This window comes from Vipera ursinii, assembly GCF_947247035.1.
Source record: "Vipera ursinii genome assembly, chromosome: 15".
Lineage (NCBI taxonomy): Eukaryota > Metazoa > Chordata > Lepidosauria > Squamata > Viperidae > Vipera > Vipera ursinii.
The window spans coordinates 5,844,131-5,860,768 of record NC_139528.1 but is presented as its reverse complement, the minus strand read 5'-3'; the positions used below and the strand labels follow the sequence as shown (position 1 = coordinate 5,860,768).

The window sequence follows — 16,638 nt, the reverse complement described above, 5'->3', positions numbered from 1 at the left end:
GGTGATGATGACGATGGCCGTCAAACTTCAAAATCAGATTGTAACTTCGAATAGTCCGTAAGCAACCGGTCGTAAATCAAGGATTACCTGTATCTGTTGCTTAGCTCCTGGGAAACTTTGTTATTAATATTTAAAGTAAAGGTAAAGGTTCCCCCGCACATGCCTGCTAGTCGTTTCCGACTCTAGGGGCCGGTGCTCATCTCCCTTTCAAAGCCGAAGAGCCAGCGCTTGTCCGAGGACGTCTCCGTGGTCATGTGGCCGGCATGACTAGACGCCAAAGGCGCATGGAACGCTGTTACCTTCCCACCGGAGTGGTCCCTATTTTTCTACTTGCATTTTTACGTGCTTTCGAACTGCTAGGTTGGCAGAAGCTGGGACAGGTATGCGGTACTCGGGATTCGACCCGCCAAAATGCCGACCTTCTGATCGACAAGCTCAGCGTCCTAACCCACTGAGCCACCGCGTCCCTAATTAATATTTAGGAAGGCAAAAAACATTTGGATGGATAAATCTCTCAACTACTCAGCTAAAACTCTGCCCTCGGGGCCTGAAATTATTACTGCCTCCAGAGCTAAAAATACCTTTTAAAAAAGCAGTTTTTGCAAGCTCTGACTTGGCTATTCAATTTTTTTTTTGTCCTGATTGCTCAGAGGTGGAGATTGTGTACTTCCCCAAAAATGCTTACGCAGAACTCAACTCAAACAAAACCCACCAAAAACACATTTGGAAATGAAATGGGCATTCGAGAAGATTGATTTAGATAACGTATTTCTTTTTGAGAGTTAAAAAAAACCCATCAAGGATTTCTTTTAGAGGAAAACGTATTTCGTGCTATCTCTAAATTCAGTCCCAATCCACCTGGATATTTAAGGAAAAAGTGGGTTCCTATTTCCTCAGAAAGACCACATGAAAAACTGATTACTGGACAAGAGCAGAATTGCATAGATCAGGAATAAATTGTATACCAATTTATTTATTTATTTGGTTTAATTTGCAGCAAAAACAATTATGGACAGCCTCTGTAAGCAAAGGCTTGCAGCGTTAACAGATTTAAATTCTTTCCTTGCTGACATGGATGTCACGTTTAAAAAGTTAAAAAGAAAGAAAGGAAGCAAGTTATTGCGGCATCAAAACCAAGTGGATTCGCAGCGAATTAGGGCATATCCTAAAAAAATAGTGCAGATGGTTCTAGACTTACGGTTGTTAAGTGAAACTGGCTTCCCCATGTCAGAAGGTCACAACAGGGGATCCCATGACCCTGGGGCACTGCAACCATCGTAAGGATGAATCAGTGGCCAAACGTCCGAATTCTGATCATGTAATCATAGGAAGAAGGGACGCGGTGGCTAGAAGGGACGCGGTGGCTCAGTGGGTTAGGACGCTGAACTTGTCGATCGGGAGGTCGGCAGTTTGGCGGGTCGAATCCCGAGTTCCGTGTAACAGAGTGAGCGCCTGTTACTCGTCCCAGCTTCTGCCAACCTAGCAGTTCGAAAGCACGACAAAATGCGAGTAGAAAAACAGGGACCACTCCGGTGGGAAGGTAACAGCGTTCCGTGCGCCTTTGGCGTCTAGTCATGCCGGCCACATGACCACGGAGACGTCCTCGGACAAGCGCTGGCTCTTTGGCTATGAAACGGAGATGAGCACCGGCCCCTAGAGTCGGAAACGACTAGCACCCATGTGCGGGGGAACCTTTACCTTAATCATAGGGAAGTTACATAGGTTGTAGCTCTGAGAAATGGTCATAAGTCACTTTTTCCAGTGCCGTTGTAACTTTGTAACTGTTGTAAGTCGAGGATACCTGTAGTTTAGGACCATGGGCTTTGTAGTTCAGCCGGGTGGAAGTTATCATCTTGCTTTGTTAACCTGCCTGGGCTAAACACAGCAAATAATGCTGCTTTTTTCCCCCAGCTCCAGGTCGAAAGGCCGAAGAAGCAGACTCCAGCATTAATAATGCAGTAGACAATGTAATTATTCCCTGCCTTTTAAGTCCCAGAAAATGTGTTTTTGGGTCAAGATTGGCTGCCTCAGCTTACACTCTGGTTGGCAACTGGGCTGCCTGTGAGCATTAGGATGGCCACGGATTCCTGCCCTTCTTTGGTTAAAAGCATCATGGCCATCATAATATAGCCGGGCCTACTAGAACGGCATCCTCTTTATTTAGAAGAATAAATACAGAATAAAAATAAAACAACACAGGGCACTTCTCCAGCAGGGTATTTGGCTTGGGAGGCTGCCCGCGAAGAAAGCTGGGATTAGAGCGACGTCTTTGAACCCAGATCGTTTGTCCCTAGATAAATGTACTTTTTCTCTCCCTCCCCCCCCCCAAATCTGACCTCCCTTTCCCAAAAGGGGCAACTTGTGTTGGGCGAAGCCGCTCAGCGCATTTTTTCAAATCCACCCACGGCATAAAGGTTCGCGGACCACCTCCGCGCGCAGCAGCTTTGCATCCCCTGCAAGATGCAGGATGAAGAAATTCCCGTCTTTGGGAACAAAGGGCTGCAAGCAGCAAAAGCGGAGCAGCACTTTCTGGCCTTGTGCCAGCCCACTCACGCCTCCTCCTACACGTAAGGCTGCTCTGGTGTCCTTGGAGAACCCTGGTGCAAAGTCACAGGCGTTACACACACACACACACACACACACACACACACACACACACACACACACACAGACACCTGTGTGCACGCATCCCCTTGCCTGCTGGTGGAGCTTTCTCCCTCTGCCCTGCGCGCCCAGGCCCCTTCCCCATCCCGAGCAAGGGAAGGGGGCATCAAGATCCCGAGTTTTGCCAACGCATGTCGCAGGACTACCCGATGGGACAAGGGATGCCCAGCCTGCCGTGGGGCCCCACCGGTCTCCTTCTTCCCTGGAGGAAATTTGGCAAAAGGGGTTCAGTTGCTGGGAAGGCACTGCAGCACAAGGGGATGCACACACCCCGTGGCTGAAATCAAAGGGAATCGAAGTGTGCATTTCAAACTGGGAACATAGGAACTGCATTCATACAAGATGCGGGGTAGGGTGTCTTGGCATCAGGGGCAGGCTTTGCTGGAGTCAACTCTTGAGCCAACCTGTCCCTCCCCCTGGAAGTGGGGAGATGGGGACTTGGGTTAACAGAATAACAGAGGGAAGGGACCCTGGAGGTCTTCTAGTCCAACCTGCTGCTCAAGCAGGAGACCCCAAACCACAAGTCCCGTCTCTTCTTCAAAGCCTCCAGTGATGGAGCAGCCACCACTTCTGGAGGGAAGTGCTAGGAAGTTGCTCTTTCGTTCTAGGTCGCTTCTCTTCTCGATTAGTTTCCACCTTTGGCTTCTTCTCCTGCCTTCTGGTGCTTTGGAGAATAAGTTGACCCCTTCCTCTTCTTTGTGGCAGCCCCTCAATTACTGGGACACTGCTATCACGTCACCCCCTAGTCCTTGACACCCAGGCTGAATCCAGGAAACGAGGGAATTCAGAAAGTGGATTAAAGCAGGGCTTTTCAACCTTTTCACCCACTGTACCACTTTTAGGATAGGGCAACATCCGAGCACCACCAGTCGCCCAGCAAGGAGTCAAAAACGTGATGACCAAAAAAAAAAAAAAGAGGAAAAAGTGATGAAGTACAGGTAGTCGTCGACTTACAACAGTTCGCTTAGTGACTGTTTGAAGTTACAATGGCACTGAAAACAGTAAAACACCCCCCCCAAGCCACAGCCGAGCAAGACCCCTGCCTGCCCGCCCGGCGGTGCTCTTCCTCCTGTCCGAGGTTTTCGTTGTTGTGAGCATTTCTGTTGAGGATTGGCAGCGGGGGTGGGGTGGGGGGGTGTTTTGTTTTTATTTCCCCCCCCCTCCTGGGTGGTTGCAGCAGGTTTTGGTCATTTCACTGTGACCGTCATAAATATGAATCCGTTGCCAAGCATCTGAATGTAAATCACCAGACCCTGGAGATACTACAACATTCCAGCTGATCAGCGCTTCTTCTGGGCTCAGAAGCGCCAGGATCAGCGCTGAGCTCCAGCTGAATCCTGGCACTGATCCTGGTGCTTCCGCTGAGCCCCGACAGCCCTGCAGCTCCAGCCGTCTCTCGCTCTGGCTTGTGCGGTGCTGCCACCAGTTCAGCTCATTCCCTTCCCCCGCTACCACTTTTCTAGGATGGCCGCGTACCACCCGCCAGGTGCCCAGGTACCACAGGGGGTACCCGTACCACTGGTTGAAAAGCCCTGGATTAAAGCATGTGGTGGGAATGCAGCCATTCCACAGCTGAGGTTGCTGGGGGCAGGCGAGTATCTGAAATATGGCAGGGTATTATCGCAGTGGCAGATCTGAGGCCCAGAGCCCGTTTTCTGAGGCGGCACAAGGGGTCTCGGCCCTTCGTAGACCGTCAGCCTCTCTGGCACTTCACACCCCTGAAACTTTGGAAGCGCAACCTCAAATGGTCAGAGTTTTAAAGAGAAACCAAGGAATAAAGGTAAAAACACCTGAGAGATCAGATCAGCTCCCGGAGACTTCGTGGGGAGTGGGTCTCGATTGTGACCCCCCCACCCCACCCAAGGACGACTTAAGGCCAACTCTGCATAGCTTCTGAACCCAAATAGTCAAGTCCTTGACTTACAACTGCAACTGACCCCAAACTTTTTGTGACTAAGCAAGATAGTTGCTGAGTGAATTTTGCCCCCATTTTGCCACCTTCCTTGCCACAGTTGTTAAGTGTATCACTGCAGTTGCTCAGTTAGTAACACGCTTGCTAAGTGAATCTGGCTTCCCCGCTGACTTTGCTTGTCAGAAGGTCGCCAAAGGGGATCACGTGACCCTGGGGCACTGCAACCGTCGTAAGTATGCATCAGTTGCAAAACGGCTGAATTTTGATCACATGACCATGGGGATGCTGTCATAGGTCATAGGTGTGAAAAATGGTCCTAAGTTGCTTTTTTCATTGTCATTCTAACTTTGAATGGTTACTAAATGAACTGTTGCAAATTGAGGACCGTCTGTTAAGGTCACAGAGGTTCTGCTACATCAGGGGTGTCAAACTCAATTTCACTGAGGGCCGCATCAGCATTGCGGTTGCCCTCAGGGGGCCGGGTGGGTGTGGCCATGGTGGGCGTGGCCTACTGGGTGGGCGTGGCCAGAGTGCGTAGGGCCTACTGGGTGGGCGTGGCCAGCTCTACATGGTTCGCATCAAGGGTGCCTATGGGGGCCTGGGCAGGAGTGGGACAGATCTGGGGGTCTCTGGCAGAAGGAGGGTCTCTGGGCCAGGGCCAAGGCAGTGGGGGCCGTTCCCTCACTCTTTCCAGGATGGCTTCGCGGGCCTCATGAAACCACTTCACGGGCCAGATCCGGGCCCCGGGCTTTGTGTTTGACATGTCTGTGCTACATGTTAAAACAAGAAAAATATGTTGAGGAATCCTAAGAGAACTTTACAAAACTATCCGCACCCGAATTTTGCTTGTCTCCGGTCTTCTGGAAAGCCCATTGGACTACAACTTCAAGCATCCCCTGCAGGGCTTCTGTTATGGGAGCGGCAGTCCAGGCATCTGGGACTCCACTGTCCCTGATGGACGAGTTGGGAAAGTCAAACAACAAGATCCAGTGCTTACCGAATGTCAGAATTCTCCCAAACCCTAAACTCACTGGGTTTGCCTGGCATTCAGAGCCACAGCGAACAAAAGGAGAAACCAAGATCAAAATGAAGTCCCGTGTGTTGCGGGACTGTTCTTAAGTCTCTAAGTGCCCTAGATGAGCATGGGTGTCAGTCAAGCCATCTTCACGGAGGAGTTTCACCCAACAACAGAGACAGCAACACCGTGTGAATGTCGCCAAAGCTCTTTGGGGAGGGGGGGAAAAGTGATAAACCAGAATGGAGCTTTGCTAAGTTAGCAGATAGAAATAGCCTTAAAAGAGGAAGGAAAGGTGGGAGAGACGGAAGGAAGGAAGGAAGGAAGGGAAGAAAATGGAAAAAGAAGAAAGCTGCCCCCCAAAGAGGCAAACCTGATAAAGATCAGTTTATGGAAATTAAAAAGATTGGATGGACACCTCGTGTGTGGCACTGCTATTGAGTACAGCAAGAGCCCGGTTCTCATGATGCATTGTCAAAGAGGAGAGCAGATTTCCTTTGCAACTTTGCTTGGCTGCTCTTCTCTAAATACAGGTAATCCTTGATTTACAACTATTTTTTGATTTTTCACACAACCGCTGCAGCCTCCCCATAGTTACACGATCAAAATTCAGATGTTTTGGCAACGGACTCGCATACACGACGGCTGCAGCGTCCCTGGGGTCATGTCCCTTTTGCGACTTTCTGACAAGCAGAGTCAACGGGGAAGCCAGCTTCACTTCACGGTTGTGTGGCTAACTTCACAACTGTAGTGATTCACATAACCTTTGTGGTAAGAAAGGGGCAAAAGTCACCTAACCACTGTCTCGCTTAGCAACCAGAATGGTGGGCTGAGCCGTGGTCATAACTCGAGAACTACTTGTACTCCTTGCAAGAACATGTGGGAATTGCTGCCCCAACCCACATGCCTATCAGCCTGGAGAAAGTTCCCTTTAGCCACGGAACTGTGCTTTACAACCTGGTCTACTCTACAGGGTTGTTGTGAGGACCAAACAGCAGGAATAACCCTGCCAGGCACAAAGAGAGGCAGGCAGATAAGGAAAGAACTGACAAAGCATTATCACAGAGATCCAGAAAAAAAATTAATTTTCTTGCTACGGACACCTGGACAGAACAGACTCAAATCAACCAAGTTTATTCAGCAGCCATCTCCAATTTTTCCAGCCCAGCCCACCTCGCAAGGCTGTGAAGTTAACCCAGAACCCCCCCTAAGGATGCACGTACCCAACAGCCCCTAAGCCAATCTAAAGCTACAGGAAGTCCTCGACTTAAATAGTTCATGTAGTGACCGTTCCAAGTTACAGCGGCACTGAATAAAGTGACTTATGACCTTTTTCCCCCCACAGTTATTTATTTATTTATTTATTTATTTATTTATTTATTTATTTATTTATTTATTTAAATTTATATACCGCCCTATTCCCGTAGGACTCAGGGCGGTTTACAGGGAAAATTATGACTGTTGCAGCATGGTGTAATATGGGATTACCACCAACCTCCCATATTACTCCCATATTACTCCCATGGTCACGTGATCAAAATTCAGATGCTTGAAGGTTAGTTCATATTTATGACGAAGGCGGTGCCCTGGGGTCACGCGATCCCCTTTTGCAACCTTCTGACCAGCGGGGAAGCCGGATTCACTTAATAAGCATGCTGCTAACTTAACAGCTGCAGTGATTAACTTAACAACTGTGGCAAGAATGGTTGTAAAATGGGGCAGAACTCACTTAACAAATGTCTCACTTAGCAATGGAAATCTGGCGCCCAACGGTGGTCGTAAGTCGAGGACTTCCTGCATTTTGCAGGTTGGAGTCGCCCGAACTCTGCAGGTATCAGCCCCAACCGCGAATGTTTCTTTGGAATTGCCTACTTATAGGACCCCACAACTCTCTTTGGCCAAGGCTCTGAGGGTTTCAGGTGTCATGGGAACCCAGCCCGGGCAAGGCAGGGAAGAGATCCAGGCCCAGTGTGGGTTTGTCCCAGCCCGATCAGCTTCCGTCCCACTCCAGCCCCACGCAGGAATTGCAGCGTCTTTGTATGGTGGAGCAAGATTATTATTAATCTTTTAAAGCAGGCCTTTGTGCTCGGAAATGGTGGGTTAGCAGAGTTATTTTTAGGCCTCTGGGTGTGTGTGTATGTTTGTGTGTCGCTTTGGGGGCTCAAAACTGCTAGCACAGAAGCCAAAAACATCCAGGACGCCTCTTCCAACAACACCATATTCTGCAAGGCACCCTTCCTTTGCAGGCACGTGTGCACACAAACACACACACAAGTCTTGCAACTGATACTCAACCTGTTTGTCCGTGTTGCATGTGATTTAAATTTTCAACCTCTTCTCCTCCACGGCCTTGTTGCAAAAGGCCAGCCTCTGGGGGAAAAGGGGGACTTCCTCACCACCTCTCTCTCTCTCTCTCTCTCCTACACACAAGCACACAGCCGCGTCGACAGATTGCGTGGCAATAACATTTATCAACACAGGCAGCTGCTCCTTGCCAAAAAAGCACCCAAGAGGACACATGGAAGGCATGTGTTGCACCGAACAGAGGAGCAAAGAAAGAAAAGAAACCCAGCAATCTTGGTTTGTCTGCTTCAAGCCACTTCCCACTGAGGCACCGGCTCCCTTGAGACGCATTCTTCTTCCAGGCGCATGGCAGAGATGCAGTCATTTTTATACACCGGGCTCCACGCTGCATTGCACACAGTCTACACACACACACACACACACCCTTCACAAGACACACACCGCCAAGGATGGCACCCCAGGGTGCGCGCCACGAGCTTCTCCTGACACATCACCCCGAGCAACACAAATCTTAAATGCACAATCCGCACAAACAGCCTAGAAGTGAAGGGGAGGGGGGGGGGACAGGGCGCCCAAATCAGGTCGGTTTTTTTCAGGTTTGCACACTCGGCACACGGGAAGCCACCTGCACAATTGTGTTGTCTTTGACAGACGCACATCAGATAGAATGGAGATAGATGGTTAATGAAGACCCGATTTTCCGTTTTCACAAAAGCCCGGTGAGAATTCCCTGCTTCCTTTCACACACCCACTTGGCTAGAAAAATGTGCCTCTGCTGGGATATTTTTTTTATTTTTAAAAGGAGAAAGCAGAGAGGAAAAGGAGGGTCAAGAGAATTTATTTTTTTATTGAATGATCTTTTTTTAATCCATTTTGCCCATCAGGACACGGCTCAGTTCAGCTTCGCTTCTATTTGGGGTTGGTTTTCGCCTGGCCGCCTCATGCACGGCGGAGAGTGCCCGCAAAGACCCCCGGCGGCGGGTGCGTTCGCACGACCACCCAGTCCAGGTTCAAGGAAAGGCCAACCGGCAGCAGCGGCCGCCGCCGATCCTGGAAGGCAGGCTCGGTTAGCCTAACCCAGCGTTTTCCAACCTTAGGAACTTGAAGATGCGTGGACTTCAACTCCCAGAATTCCCCAGCCAGCTATGCTGGCTGGGGAATTCTGGGAGTTGAAGTCCACGCATCTTCAAGTTCCTAAGGTTGGAAAACGCTGGCCTAACCCGCCTTCGGGAGATGCAGCGGTCGTGGGAAGCCGGCCGGGTCAAGTCCGGTTCAGGGCCCCGGAGGAAGAGCCGAGAGAGAGCGGCTTCGGTGAGCAACGGGGCCGGATTTGGGCAAAGCCGCCAAAGCGGAGGTTCTCCATCCCGAAACCAAGCCGGACGTTGCGCGGGGCAGGCGAGGAGCCCGCCGATTTCCCCCCGAAAGCCGAACCATCCGGACAAGGGCTGGATCCACCGCCCGGAAGACCCGGAGGGGCTCGACCCTTCCCCTAAAAAAGCCCCGGCGGGCTGCGCTTGAGCGGTGGAGCTTGCATTCGCCCACCTGGGAGCGCAAGAAGGAGGGGGGGCAGTACTCTGTGCATGCCCAGAGGCTGGCTTCCCCGGTGGGACTCCCGCTTGCCGTCCCCACTCCCCGCCATCCCCTCCTGCGCTTCGAGGCGCGGCGAGGGGTCCGAGCCCTCCAGCCTCTCCGTTCTCCCTCCTCGGGCACCCGGCGGCGGCACTCTGCTCACGCCCAGAGGTACCCTGGCCCCGACGTCCCCACCCTCGTCCCGCTTCCTCTTTCACTCACCGGCTCCGGGGCGGTTCGCCCTGCCCGCGCGGCTGCAGCGGAGCCCGGGACGCGCAGCCTCGGCTCTCGGCCGCGGAAGGCAGGCGGGGGGCGGAGAGGAGGGGGCGATCCCAGGCGCGTCCCCGCCTGGCCTCGCCCTCCCGCCCGCGGCTTGGCCTCCAGTCGCCGCTCGGAGGAGCGCAGTGCGCAAGGAAGGGAGGCGGGACCCCCTTGAAAGGGGGAGAGGGAGGGGAGAGGAGGGGGCTCCGGGGTGGGGGGGCAGAGCAGCACCGTCAGACACCCCCCCTCCTCCTCCTCCTCCTTCCCCGCTCCCGAGTCTCCTTTCTGCCTCCGGAAAGGGCAAGAGTGCCTCTGGGCGTACGCAGAGCGCTCCCTCTTGTGCGAAGCGGAGGAGCAGCGGCAGCCGCGAGCGAACGAGGGAGTTGGGGGGGACCCGCTCTGCTACCCACCCACCCACCCGGCGTCCCCACGCGTGGAAGGAGCCCCACCCAGCAGCAGTTTAGAAAGCTGGGTTGTGTGCGAGTCGTGCTTTCAACGTTAAGGAAAGGTAGGTCCACACCGCAGAAGCCGACAACTAGGCTACGAAAGGAGATCCAGGGGGTTTAGCGCAGTGTGTAAACGCAGTCTGTATGTAGGGGGGGAGGGTTAAGTTGCCCCGGCTCGGAGTTGTGTGGATCTCCTGTGGTCCGTTGGCACGTGTTGGCATCATATCCCCGCTGTTGCAGTTGCCGAGCATGACCTACTTCACACTGTTGTGCAAAAACAATTGCCACGTTCACCCCCAGAAGCTAAATCAAACAACCCTGATTTTCTTTTCCTTCTCTAACCTGACCTCCTTCTGCTCCTACAAACTTGCATTTCTTTCTTACTGCTTCCTCCAAAGTTTTTAGGGTACGAGAGCTGCCTTCACATGACCCATGTAAACTTGCACCAAGGTCCTGAAAGGTCTGGGCTGGATTTCCAAAGCGCCCTACAGCCAGGAAAAAGCTAAACCCAGACAAGCATGTGTGAATGCAGCTGCAAAGGTTGTTTTGTTTTGTTTAACCTGACCTGGTTAGCCATGTTGGATGCAAGCTACTGTATTACGTGGTGGAGACGTTGGAGGAGGAAACGGAGTCACGCCTCTTTCTCCTAAAAAGCAAAACAAGGTGCCAGTCCTCATGGCTGAAAACAATTCAGCTCCTTATCTTGAACTCTGGTGGTATCCTTGTCTGCAGATGGTGCTACAGCCTCGCTCTCCCAGAGCAATGTTGGGCAACGCACCCTCCTTTCCTCCATTGTGGGAGTTTGCACACCTGCACGCTCCTGCAGTTGCAGGGAATTGGGTTGCCTCCAATCAGAAACCCTTTTCCACTCCAGGGGAAATGTCACAAACAGATACATATGTACGTGGATGTATATATGTGTATATGTATGTCTGTATATGGACACACACACACACACACACAAACGGGGCTGAGGATGTGCAGAGGGCAGGGAAACTAAAAATTAAGGTGGGGGGAAGAGAGCGTCAGGTATGCTGAACGGTGGGGTGTTGCAGCCCCCTCCCCAGTTGGGAAACCGGCACAATGCCGATCCCCGGGGGGTCCCGTGCCTGCCTTACAATTTGGCATTGCAGGCTGCTCCGGTTGTCATGGCAACTGGCTCAGAGCTGGGAGAGGGGGGGGTGTCTAGAGGGCCGGGTCCTAATTCAGCTGCATCTTCTTCCTTCTTGCCAGTCCCAAACGGTGCCATCTGGCATGACGCAGGTGGAGGTGTGTGAGAAATGGAAGGGGGCCCTTGGTTCCTTACCTTCTGCGTTGGGTTCTTCTGGGTCTCCTTCACAAGACCTAGGTTGGCAGCACCTGGATCAGCCTGAGTTGGGGCGCCAAATACAGGGAAGCATCAGTCGAGCCAAACAGCAAGCCAAGGCTTGCTTATCCCTAACTGAGATCAGCTGCTTGTGAAAATGCGGTGGCTGAATGTTTGAGGCTTGCTCAGGTGTGGTACACACAACCTCTGCTAAGTTCAGCCCAAACAACGGCTAAGCCCATATCTCCCCTCCAACGATCACCTTAAATCAGAAAAGACTCCAATATAGCTTGTCTTGGTGGTTTAAACCCAGTCACAGTATGCCCCCTTCTGTCGGCGGCTGGCGTTCGCAGGATAAATGCAGGCTTGCCTCTGAGCATACACGGAGGGCTTGTTCTATCTTGGGCCATTATAGAAGGACTATTGAACAGGAGAAGAGTCAGAACCAAACTCTTCTCCCGCCAGCAGATTCTTGCACAAATTTACTCAGTTCCTCCACAACCATCATCCAGTGCCGAGACTATTCCCTGAAACCGCTTGAGCATGTACAGAGTGCCTATTCCTCCCTGTCTGAATCCAAAAAATCAATCTCACTCAACCAGAGGAAGAGGAAGTGAAGGGGGGGAAGCACCAGAGTCAATCGGGGAGTTTATCCGGTTGCATTAAAAACAAACCGTCTTCAACCTTGTAAAAACGATGCCAGTCTTATCAGATTATTCAACAGGTGCAGCAGATGTTACGCAATCCCAGAAAATAGCCTACTCCCCTTTATAAAATGTGTCGTGGGATCCACCCAGATTGTTCTGCTCTGAGCTCATTTCAATCTTTTAACCAAAGTTTATTAGTCGTATCCTCCTTAGCTACCACATTCAAGGCCTGCGAAAAATGAAATTCAATTTATTTCCGGTTTGGGGAGCCAAATCCTGTTTTCCCCCCCAAATCCTGGGCTTTTCTTCTTCGATCGATCTGTCCTTCGCGCTCGGCCTCCAGAGATAAGGAGCATTAAAATTGCCCAGGACACATTATTCCCAGATGCAGCCCGAAAGAGCAAAATGTGCTTCCAAAAATCTCCTCTGAAAGTTTTGTTTTTTGGAAAAGCAAATAATAATAATAAAAAAAAACCTAACTCCACAGGGATTTTGTGTTAAGTTTGTTACAGCCAGAAGAACAAACTGCTTTTGGGGGCAAGAAACTTACAGGAACTTTTAGAGACGGGTTTAGATACAATGTGATGCAAACCCAACTGGGTCAAATTATTAACACTGGGTTGCACATCCAGCCAGATGTTCAGACTGTTTTTGTCTACTGATCGAGTCCTTCCCAAGAACCCAGGAGAGGCAGACGTGGTTGTTCGAAAGTGTTAAAGGTGTCAGCGCAGGATCTCAGCTCTTCTGAGTAAAGCCCTTTACAATTGACTGATGGAGATTTTCTCCATTTCGAGGGGGTTCAAATGGTGCTCCAGATGTTTTGGGATTGTACCCAAGGCACCTGTTGCTATTGGGAATATCTCTGCTTTCTTTTGCCACAGTTGTTCTGCTTCTATTTGCAGGACTTTGTATGTTGTGATTCTCTCCCATTCTAAGACGGCACCTGGAATACTGCATCCAGGTTTGGTCACCACCTTAGAGCAAATACGTAGAGACTTTGGAAAGAGTGCAGAGGAGAAGAACAAAGATTATTAGGGGCCTGGAGAGTAAAACGTACGAAGGTCGGTTGCAAGAATTGGGTCTGTCTAGTCTAGTGAAAAGGAAGGACTAGGAGTGACATGACAGAAGCCTTCCAGTATTTGAGGAGCTGCCACAAAGAAGGGGGGGGTCAACTTATTTCCCTAAATACCAGAAGGCACGACCAGAAATAAACGATGGAAGCCTATCAAGGAGAGATTTCAATCTAGAATTAAGGAGAAATTTGCCCACAGTAAGAACAATTAACCAGTGGAACAGCTTGCTACCAGAAGTTGTAGCTGCTTCATCACTGGAGCAGGGGGCTGGACTAGAAGATCTCAAGGTCCCTTCCAGCTCTATTCTATTCTATTCTCTATTCCCTATTCTATTCTATTCTATTCTATTCTATTCTATTCTATTCTATTCTATTCTATTCTATTCTATTCTATTCTACTGTATTTCTATTCTATTCTATTCTATTCTATTCTATTCTATTCTATTCTATTCTATTCTATTCTATTCTACTGTATTTCTATTCTATTCTATTCTATTCTATTCCTATTATCTCTTCTTCTTGGGTCTCTTTGGAACAGGTACCCTGGAAGCGATCTGAAGCAGAACGTACCTCTGAGCATGTGCAGAGTGCCTCTACACACACACACACACACACACACAAACACACACACACACACAAGGTTTGAAGTGAGTAGGCTGCACTCACTATATTTTTTAACAGGATTCAAACATTTTCAATTTCTTTATTAATGAATTTATAACCTCCTTTGCTTTCTGGTTGTTTTCAAACTCAGGTTGGCCAGCTTAGAACAAGAAAAAAAATAATTTTATGATTCTGTTCACTGTATCGTGTTGCTGCCTGAAGTGTAAACTAAGATCTTGCCTTTCCACCTTGTAGAAGAAGGTTTCTCGATGTTGGCAACTTTAAGATGGGTGGACGTCAACTCCCAGAATTCAACAGCCAGCCATGCTGGCTGGGGAATTCTGGGAGTTGACGTTCACCCATCATAAAGTTACCAACGTTGAGAAATGCTGGTCTAATGGGTGGACAGGCCCATCCTCTGCGTTTGACTCCTGCCATTTAACACAAAACCTGGTCAGCTTTTCACCCGCTAAGGAAAATTGCGAGCGCGCTCACGAGGAAGGGGCTATTTTTAGCTTCCTTTTCCCAAATGCAAAAGAACAGCTGTTGTGGCCTGTTTGTTGAGAGGGGGGTTAATGAGAGAGAGATTATCAGCTCCCTGCCATTTTATTTTTTTTAATTTTCCTTCTTAAGGGCCCAGTTTGACCCACTTTGCCTGCTCTGTTGACTTGGGAAGGACCGGGAGTGCCTAGAATTTGCAGCTGTTTCTTAGCTGGCATTATCCAGATGTGTCTGAGTTCAAATCTCAACATTCCCCAGCCAGGGCTGGGCCACTTAAGTCTGCAAAGAGGTGCTTTAAAACTGAAGCTTATTTATCCAGCCTTTTCCAAGCAACTGAAAATGGTAGCAAACAAAATAGGCAAGCAATTATCTACCTACCTACCTATCTACCTATGATCTAATAATGAGTGAAATAATGAATATGGTTAATTAATAATGAAAATATCTTTTTAAAGATATTATATGTTATATATGTGCAGTTTTAAAGAAAAAATGGTCAAAGTCTAAATAATTTTTCTTTTTTTCTTTTTCTTTTTGCAGAAAAAGGCCTGCCGTTGAGAATTTCAGATTTCTGAATGAGGAGAAGGCGCTTAGCAATCATATGAGGTCTATCAAATAAGTCTCTGCTGATCTGTTTCCTGAGTCAGGAGTAGGTGATTTTTTTTTAAAAAAAAGATATTTTCATTATTAATTAATAATATTCATTATTTCACTAATTATTATTAGATGATAGATGATAGATAGATAGATGATAGATATAAATGATAGATAGATATAAATGATATAAATGATAAGTAGATAGAGTAAGTGGTGGGATTCAGCCGGTTCACACCACTTCAGCAGAACCGGTAGCTAATTTTTTGTTGCTCTGTGTGTGTGTGTGTGTGTGTGTGTGTGTGTGTGTGTGTATAGAGAGAGGGGGGGTTATAGCTATATAAATATATTGCTTTGCAAAAGTTGTTTTGAAACCGAAGGCATGATTTCATGGCACATTAGAGTACAATATCCTGCTAATTAAGCTATGTATTATAAATGACTATTCAATGGACTTGAACCGAAGAGTAAAATATTTATTTATTAAATTTATAAGCCTCTCATTTTGGCGAGATGTGACTCTAGCTGGCTTAGATCCAACTAAACGCGAGATAAAAATCTTAAAATATTAATTGAGTAAATGCGAACAAATAATAGTATTAGAAATAGTATTATACCCCATTAATATAGCAAGGCATCAAAGAGTTGTTTTTGTGCATTGGGAGGCATTTCCTGCCCGACTTTTATTTTCAGCAAACACATCTGTTGGCTTCTCCCTTGTGAGCCTTGCCAAAAAAAAAAAATCCCGGCCAGGCCTTCGCATAGCCACACGTAAGCGCCATATATTTCACCCATCCTCAAACCGCTGCTCTCCAGGACAAACAGCAAGCTAACAAAACCTCACCGTTCGGCTATTCATGGACACCACCCCATCCAGGGCTGACTTGGGAATCCGCTCGATTGACTTCGCCCGGCTTCTCTGGAGGCTGGCGGGCTCCGTTCCACTTGAAAAACCTGCTGAGCTTTCCATAAAAACTCTCGCAGCAGGAATGCAATCTCCAGTCCCTAATTAAAAGAGCAAAACAACTTTCCCGGGAAGAGATCTCTCATTCCCACGGGTCAAGAGGGAGACATTTTGGCGGGTGGCGTATAAAAAAAAAAAGGAGGCTCCCAGTTTTGGCTGGAGGAGATTTTTCTTTGCGTTCCTTTTGGGGAATTTCTTACCGCTAGTACTCGACTTACGACCACAACTGAGCCTCACATTGCTGCTGTTAAGCGGGACAGCTGTTACGTGAGGTTTGCCCCATTTGTTAGGACCCTCCTTGCCACCGTCGTTAAGTGAATCGCTCCAGTTGTTAAGTTTGTGAGACGGAGGTCGCAAAAGGGGATCCCGTGACCGTGGGACACTCCAACCGTCGTAAATACACACCAGTTGCCAAGTGTCCAGATTTTGATCATGTGCCCACAGGGATGCTGCAACGGTCGTGTGAAAACGGTCGCAAGTCAACTTTTTCCAGCGTCGTCGTAACTTTGGTCGCTAGATGACAATTTGCAGGTTGAGGACTAGCTCTCTCTCCCACCATCTCCGCCAAAAAAAAAAAAAATTCCTTGAAAGCCTTCTTTTCCCCTCCCTGAATCCCTGTGGGCCAGGCTTTTGAGTCGATTGTCCTTCTGCACAGCTGGATTTGCACCAGGCTCAAATCCAATTGGAGAACTTGAAAGTCAGCAAGCACTGGAATCCAGCCTTCGGATTTTAGAGTGTCGTGTGAACTAGCCTTTATGTCAAGCCTAAAGGGATTCCGGA

General features: G+C 49.0%; 1 protein-coding gene across 3 annotated transcripts in view; it reads right to left on the bottom strand.

The window, feature by feature from the left end:
- RASGRP2 (RAS guanyl releasing protein 2) overlaps positions 1-9,825 on the bottom strand; it is a 42,221-nt gene extending 32,396 nt beyond the window's left edge. For 2 of the 3 annotated variants that reach the window (XM_083374209.1, XM_083374210.1), the window contains exon 1: positions 9,687-9,825. The gene's annotated coding sequence lies outside the window, so the exon portion shown is untranslated. The remainder of the gene's footprint in view (positions 1-9,686) is intronic. The other variant, XM_083374211.1, reaches the window with a different exon arrangement.
- Between the last annotated feature and the right edge of the window lie 6,813 nt (positions 9,826-16,638).